Source organism: Ictidomys tridecemlineatus, chromosome 4, assembly GCF_052094955.1.
Source record: "Ictidomys tridecemlineatus isolate mIctTri1 chromosome 4, mIctTri1.hap1, whole genome shotgun sequence".
Classification (NCBI taxonomy): domain Eukaryota; kingdom Metazoa; phylum Chordata; class Mammalia; order Rodentia; family Sciuridae; genus Ictidomys; species Ictidomys tridecemlineatus.
In genome coordinates this window covers 204,126,239-204,132,530 of record NC_135480.1, presented here as the reverse complement: position 1 = coordinate 204,132,530, position 6,292 = coordinate 204,126,239, and the positions used below count along the sequence as shown (strand labels likewise).

The 6,292-nt window shown below is 65.6% G+C and overlaps 1 long non-coding RNA gene across 1 annotated transcript; it reads right to left on the bottom strand.

The window, feature by feature from the left end:
* Nucleotides 1-1,852: 1,852 nt before the first annotated feature.
* Nucleotides 1,853-3,404, bottom strand: LOC144364765 (uncharacterized). Its single transcript, XR_013438351.1, has 2 exons — nucleotides 3,243-3,404; nucleotides 1,853-2,952 (listed from the first exon to the last, which is right to left on the bottom strand). It is a non-coding gene; the product is annotated as an uncharacterized LOC144364765 (long non-coding RNA).
* Nucleotides 3,405-6,292: the final 2,888 nt, after the last annotated feature.

Genomic DNA, 6,292 nt, shown 5'->3' with positions numbered 1-6,292 from the left:
GATCAAAGGACGCCTTTTCTCTTCCTCCAGCTCACGGTCTCAGGCGTGCTGTCACAGTGAGGGAAAGTGGCCAGCGCGGGCTGGGGCGGTTCCCTCTGTGCCTCTCCCCTGGCTTCTGGTGGCCGTCAGCCATGCTCGGCCTCCCTGGGCGGTAGCCGTGGAACTCCCGCCTGGGCCTCCGTCTTCCGGGACCTCTAGGTCTCTCTTCTCCTGTCTGGGTCTTCTTTTCCCTGTAACGGCTCTGGTCAGTGCGTGCAGGGCCACCCGGTTAGCCCAGGAGGACCTTGTGTGGGGATCCTCGCCCCAATCCCATCTGCAAAGACCCTCTTCCCAAATCAGCTCACTCAACGGGCGATGGGAACTAGGAGGTGGGCGTGCCTTTCAGGGGAACAGCCTGGGGCAGCCTCTCGTCCCTCTTCACCTCCTGGCGCCTGGGCTGCTCTCAGCCATGAGTCCCCGACGCGGCCTCCTCCTCCCGGCTCCCTGGGGAAACCGCGCTCCTGGATGCGGTTCCTTCTGGACGGTCCCCTGTGACAGTCCCCTGTGACGCTTTTCCTCGGGAACTTCCCTCAAGACACACCCATCCGCCTGCAGGACTACGAGCAGGCTGTGTCAGGCCTCCTCTGGTCCCACGTCCTGCTGTGTGTGGTGAGCCCTGCCCTCTGCGTGTGGCCGGGCGGCAAAGTCAGGTGGCTCCCTGCGCCCACCCCAGGTCCCCGGGGCTTCCTGCCCCCCTGCCCGTGCCCACTCGGGCCAGCCATCTGGCTCTGGGCCTTGGAACCCAAGGAGCCCTCCCCAGGCTTCCTGCCCCCCACTGCGTTTGCTTCCCAGAATGCCTTGCACACAGAGCCGGCTCCCGCCCACCTTCCCGGGTGGCCAGGGGACGCCATCCCCGATCCTTCGTCAGTCTGTGAGGCCGGCATCCACTCTGGGTTCAGGCTGGCAAAGGACGCACGGGGAGGCGCCGGGCCCCTCCCTGCCTCTGTCCCTCACTGTCCTCCATTCCTGTCACTGTCAGGGCTCCTCCAGGTTCCAGAGGCACCAGGTCGGCAGGCCTTTGTCCCCACTGAGGGTTGACCCTCCTCTGACTTCGTGGTCATTCAGCACTGGCTGGGGGGTCTCCTTCCAGGTCTTTAGTTGTTATTCTTGTCACCGGGGTGTCACCTGTCCCAGCCGAGGGGCAGCCCAGGGCCCACCTGCTTCTCTGCGCTGCCTGGGGGGCTGGCTTCCCCTGGGGAGAGGCCCTCCGCTGGGCCTCCTGCCTCCAACTTGGTTCCTTGAGTTTGTGGCGTTGTTTGCTGAGTGCCCTCAGAGGCTCCCGCCAGCTGACCACCGGCCGGACAGAGGCTGTGCCTGGGCCCTGGAGGCTGGCTCAGCGGGGCAGGGCTGCCCGGAGGAGGCCCCTGGCGGGGGGCTTTGAAGGGTGGGTAGGAGTTTGGTGACGATGGTGCGGGGCGGGGCCAGAAGGGAGGAGTGGGCTCTGGGGTCTCAGCCTCAACCATGGACTCCGCTGCCGGGTGGAGAAGGCTCCCCTCTGGGCTCTTATGGGGGGACGTCCGGGGCCTGGATGGTCCCAGGGAGCACGGGTGGGTCTGCGAGTGCCCACTGAGCCCCTGGGGACTTGTCCTGGGCAGGGCAGCCAGGTCCTCCTGGTCTTCGCCGCTGCCCTCTCTGCCTTCCTCCGGCAGCTGTGGCGCGGTCCCAGGGTGGCAGCGCAGTCCCTTCTGCACGGGCCCTGCTGCGGGTCTCCTGGACGCGAACCCACAGCCCTCTGCGGTGGCGCGCTGGAGCAGGCCCAGCTGGGCTTTCCCCATCCTGATTTGCCCAGGCCCATGAATAATTAACGGCGCAGTAATGAGAAGGGCTTTTAATAGAAGCCGCTGCCTTCACTGCGTCTCTGCTCCCGCCAAGGGCTTCCCCAGAAGGACTTGCGCTCACGTGGTGTGCTTCCTGCCACCGGCACCGGGCTGAAGGGTCCCTGCCCCAGAGGCCCCTGGCACCTTGACCGTTTCCTACCCTCCTCCCTGAAGCCTGCCCGGGTCCCCTCTGGGTCCCCCTGGGGCAGGGGGTGACGGGGGGTGAGGCAGCCCTGCTACCTGTGGTGCTGGGACAGGCAGGTCCCTCTGTAGGGCCAGGGCAGGCAGGCAGCCGGGGACAAAGTCACCCAGAGCTAGGCCGGGAAGGGCCTGGGGGGGGGCATGGCAGGATCTGGGGAGACGGGCAGCCCCGCCCCCTGGCTCCCAAGTTCCTCTGCAGGAGAGGGATGAGGACGTCCCCACCCCACCAGAAGGTTCTGAGGAGAGGGGGACAGCTCACCCAGGAGGGAATGCTCCCACCGTGCGGGGACAGGAGCTGCCAAGGGACCCACACGCTGTGGCCTTGGTGACACCACAACCTGGGAAGCGCCGTGGTGTCCAGAACTGGGGACTGGCTTGAAGGAGTGTGGACACAGTGGGGACCGCGCTGTCTCTGAAGGCGCTGGAGACCAGTCCTCCAGCTGCCCACTGCCCAGGAGCCCCAGATGCCGGCCCCAGGCAGGAGCTGCAGCCCTTAGCCCTGGGGCCGGATTCCGCTGACCCACAGGACAGCTGCTGACGGGGTCCCCGAGTAGTGGGCACAGGGCTTCGGGGCTGGAGGAGAGGCTGGGGTTCTGCTGGCCAGCGGGTGGACCAGGCTGCAGACCGAGCACGTCCGTGACCCCATCCAGTGCTCCAAGACGGCCACCCCCCCGCTGCGGGCTGGGAGCCCACCTCTCCAACAGGAAGAGGTGGCGATGAACACCGGTCCTTCAAATTCTTCCCTCTGGTCTATCTTAATTTCGAAACGATCCACAACGAACCTGTATTACTTTTGTAATTGGAGAAAACTGTTGCTTTTTAAGCTTTTCTTTTTCCTACACCAGGATCGGGCCATGATCAGGGCCACCATCAAGGTCATGTTCAGCCTGCAAAGCTGGGGATTCAGAGGAGGGTCAGCTGCCCTCCAGCCTCACTCCAGGCCTGCGAGGAGGCCACAGGCTGGGCTGACAGGCAGGTCCCTCTCGGGTGTCTGATGCCAAGCTGAGCCCTCTGTCCCCATCCATCCCCTGGGGTCCCACCCACCCCCAGCAGGGGAACAGTCACCATGGGGACAGTATCAGTGCCACGTTGTGACTAAGGGAACTGGTAGTTCTGCCCGGGATCCCCCAGGTCCCCATGGGGTGGGTGGTGGAGCCAAGGCACCAGCTACCAGGAAGCCCCTACCTCCTCGAAGGACTGTGGCCACTAGTCAGGATGTCCTCACCGAAAATCCAGAAAGATGGATGGTGAGAGCTTTGAACAGGAGCTGAAGGTGGGCAGGGGGCAGCCTCCAGCCCCCTGGGTGAAGACGGGAGCCGTGGGCTACTGGGGGCAGAGGGCGGTCCCAGGAAGGAAGGAGGACAGCCTTTAAGGTTGACTGAGCCCCTGCAACGGCCAAAGCCTGGCCGTTCCTCTCGAGTCCTCTCGAGGCCTGAGGCCACGCCTGCTGCTCTCCCATCATGCAGAGGTGAGAACCGGACTCCAGGTCCCAGGGCCCCACAGTGGGCACCCTGGGTACAGTGCTTTGAGGTGGAGAGGAAGGGGTGGGGCAAGGCCAGGGCGTCCCAGGGAAGGGAGGTGCAAGGTCAGTCTGGGGGACGGAGCGTCCTGCCATGCAGCAGGGGCCACCTACTTCCCAGCCAGGCCTGGGGCTCAGCTGAAGGTGAGTAAGGAACTGGATGGTCTAATAGGGTGATAGACAAGTAGGGGGACAGTGGGGACAAGGTCTCTGCTGGATGGTTGCTGCCAGGAGCGCTCAGAAGAGGTCAGTTCCCTGGAGGAGGGAAGCCCAGCTGAGTCCTGAAGACCACACAATGAGTCTGAGGTATGGAGACCAGCATGTGCAAAGGCCCAGAGGCCTGGAAGGCAGCTGGTCTGGCTGCAGCAGAGGAGGTGGAGCGGGTGAGCTACCAGGGTGAGTGAGCGGGAGCCAAGGGACGGCACACACCTGGAAAGAGTGATAAGGGGGACTTTTATCAAACCCACAGCCCCCTCGCAGGGTGCAGGATCTCGGGAGCATCCTGGAGCCATGAAGAGGCTGGGGTGGCGTTCCAGGGAGACTTGCGGGAGCTGAGGGGCCTGGGCCTGGAGAAGTGGTGGTGCCACTCCCTGCAGAGGAGGAGCAGCTGCGGCCGCGGGGCTGAGAGGAGAGGAAGCAGGTGGCCAGGCGCAGAGGTGCCCGGATGGCGGGGGAAGCCAGGAATTCACTGGCTCTGCGGAGACCCCTGTGGACAGCAGAGGGGCTGCCTAGGGCCCAAGGACCCCCTGGAGGCCGTGCCCTGCCCTGGCTGCTGCGGCACTACCCGAAGCTGAGGCCTGGCTCACGCGCCCAAGGACACACAATTGGCAGTCCCGCCCGCCCTCCCCCACGTTCGTGTGGCTCCTGGCACTCGGGCTGTCAGGGCGTCCCCTGCCACCTCCACCCAGAGACAGCAGGTCATGGTGGCATGGCCTCCTGGGGCAGGGGTGGCAGCTGGCCCAGGACCAGAAGCTGGGTGGGCGGGAGAGAGCGCATCACAGGCTGCAAAGGGGGAGGGACTGTCCTCTGCTGGGAGAGGAAATTAGAAAAACTGAGCCCCTTAATTCTTGGTGAGGTTCAGAGAGGTGGAGGACCTTTCCTGAGATCACACAGCTCGTCCCAGGACTGGATCCCCAGTCTCTGCTCCCCCATGGGGTCTTGCCTGACATGGAGTCCCTGAGTCCCCAGGACTGGCCTGCTGAGCCCTCACTGTCTAGACCCTGGCGTGGGACGCCACCCCACCTCCAGCCGTTTCTGGGCCTGACACACGGGCCTGAGAGCTGGGGACAGGGATCAAGTCTGGGCTTCGGAACCCAGGACCACTGAGTGTGTGGGCCGCTCAGGGCGGTGGGGAGGCCTCTGCAGGTCCAGGCCCCGCTCAGGAGAGGCCTGGCAAGGAGGTGAGTCGTGCTGAGCTTGCTGATGGCCCATCCCTCCGGGTGCCCCCTCGGCCCTTTCCTTCTGAGTGGTGAGCCAGAGGACCTGGCCCCACAGGCCTGGGGGAGACGGGTCTGTCCTGGCCCCACGGAGATGCAGACCCTGGGCTCAGAGGCGTGGGGATGTCCTTGTTAGGGGCCACCCTGAGAGGCCACCAGGAGGCCCAGGTCAGCTGCTGGGCCACAGCCGATTCACATCAGCCCACTGCCTGCCAGCGCCTCTAGCCAGACCCCAGGAGACCCCTCTGTCCCCACCACTGTCCTTATCCTCTGAACCTCGAAACCTCACCTAGCGCCCACTCCCCAGGGCTCAGGGCCCATGGCCAGGGTGACGACCCTCCCCTCGGAGCCTGGCCGCATCTTCCTGGTCTGGGGTGGACATAGGCCCTTGGATGGGAGGACTAGAGGGCAGGCTGTGGGGGAGATGGGGTGGAGGAGGGGACAGAGGGACAGCACACCTGCTCCCCCAGCAGTGACAACTGGGCAGAGAGAGGGGGAGGCGAGGACAGAGAAAGGGGGGTGGAGAGAGCAGGCTGGGGGGAGGGGAGGGAGGAGGGGCCACGGGGGCGGGGGAGGGGAGGGGGCAGCGCGCCCAGGAGGGGCACGCCTGGCCAGGGACGGCGCTGGGGAGGGGACCTTGTGAAAATAAATATTTATAAATGGATAGTTTCTAAATTTTTTTTGCACTTCCCTAGTAAATTATTCATCTGTGCAGCTTCTGCTCCTGTCTGCTGGGGAGCTGGGTCTGTCCCTGTCCCCAAGCCCCTCTCGACCTGGCCCTCCTGTCCTGGCTCTCACCGACCCCTCCGCCCCCTCCCCCGACCCCTCCCCTCTCCCCCTCCCCCGACCCCTCCCCTCTCCCCCTCCCTTCACCTCTCCCCCCTCCCTTCACCTCTCCCCCCTCCCCTCCCCTCTCCACCCCCCTCCCTCTCCCCCTCCCCTCCTCTCTCCCTCTCCCCGCCCCCCCTCCCCTCCCCCCTCCCCCCTCCCTCTCCCCGCCCCCTCCCCCCTCCCCCACCCCCACCCCCGCCTCCGCCTCCGGGGCGCCTCTCCTCCTCTGGTTGGCAGGCGAGGAGGGGCCGCCACCCCGAGGTGACCGGCTGCCATACTCTGGGTCCCTCCTCCGCCGTCAGTAAGAGTGGACCACATCAGTCAGCGCGGCTGCGACTCAAAACGAGGCTGTCTGGCACCCCCAACCGGGACCGCGGACCCTCCTCCAGGACCAGGAACCTGGGGCCCAACCGCGGGCTGCGGAGGCCGAGGCCACACCTGCCTCCCCA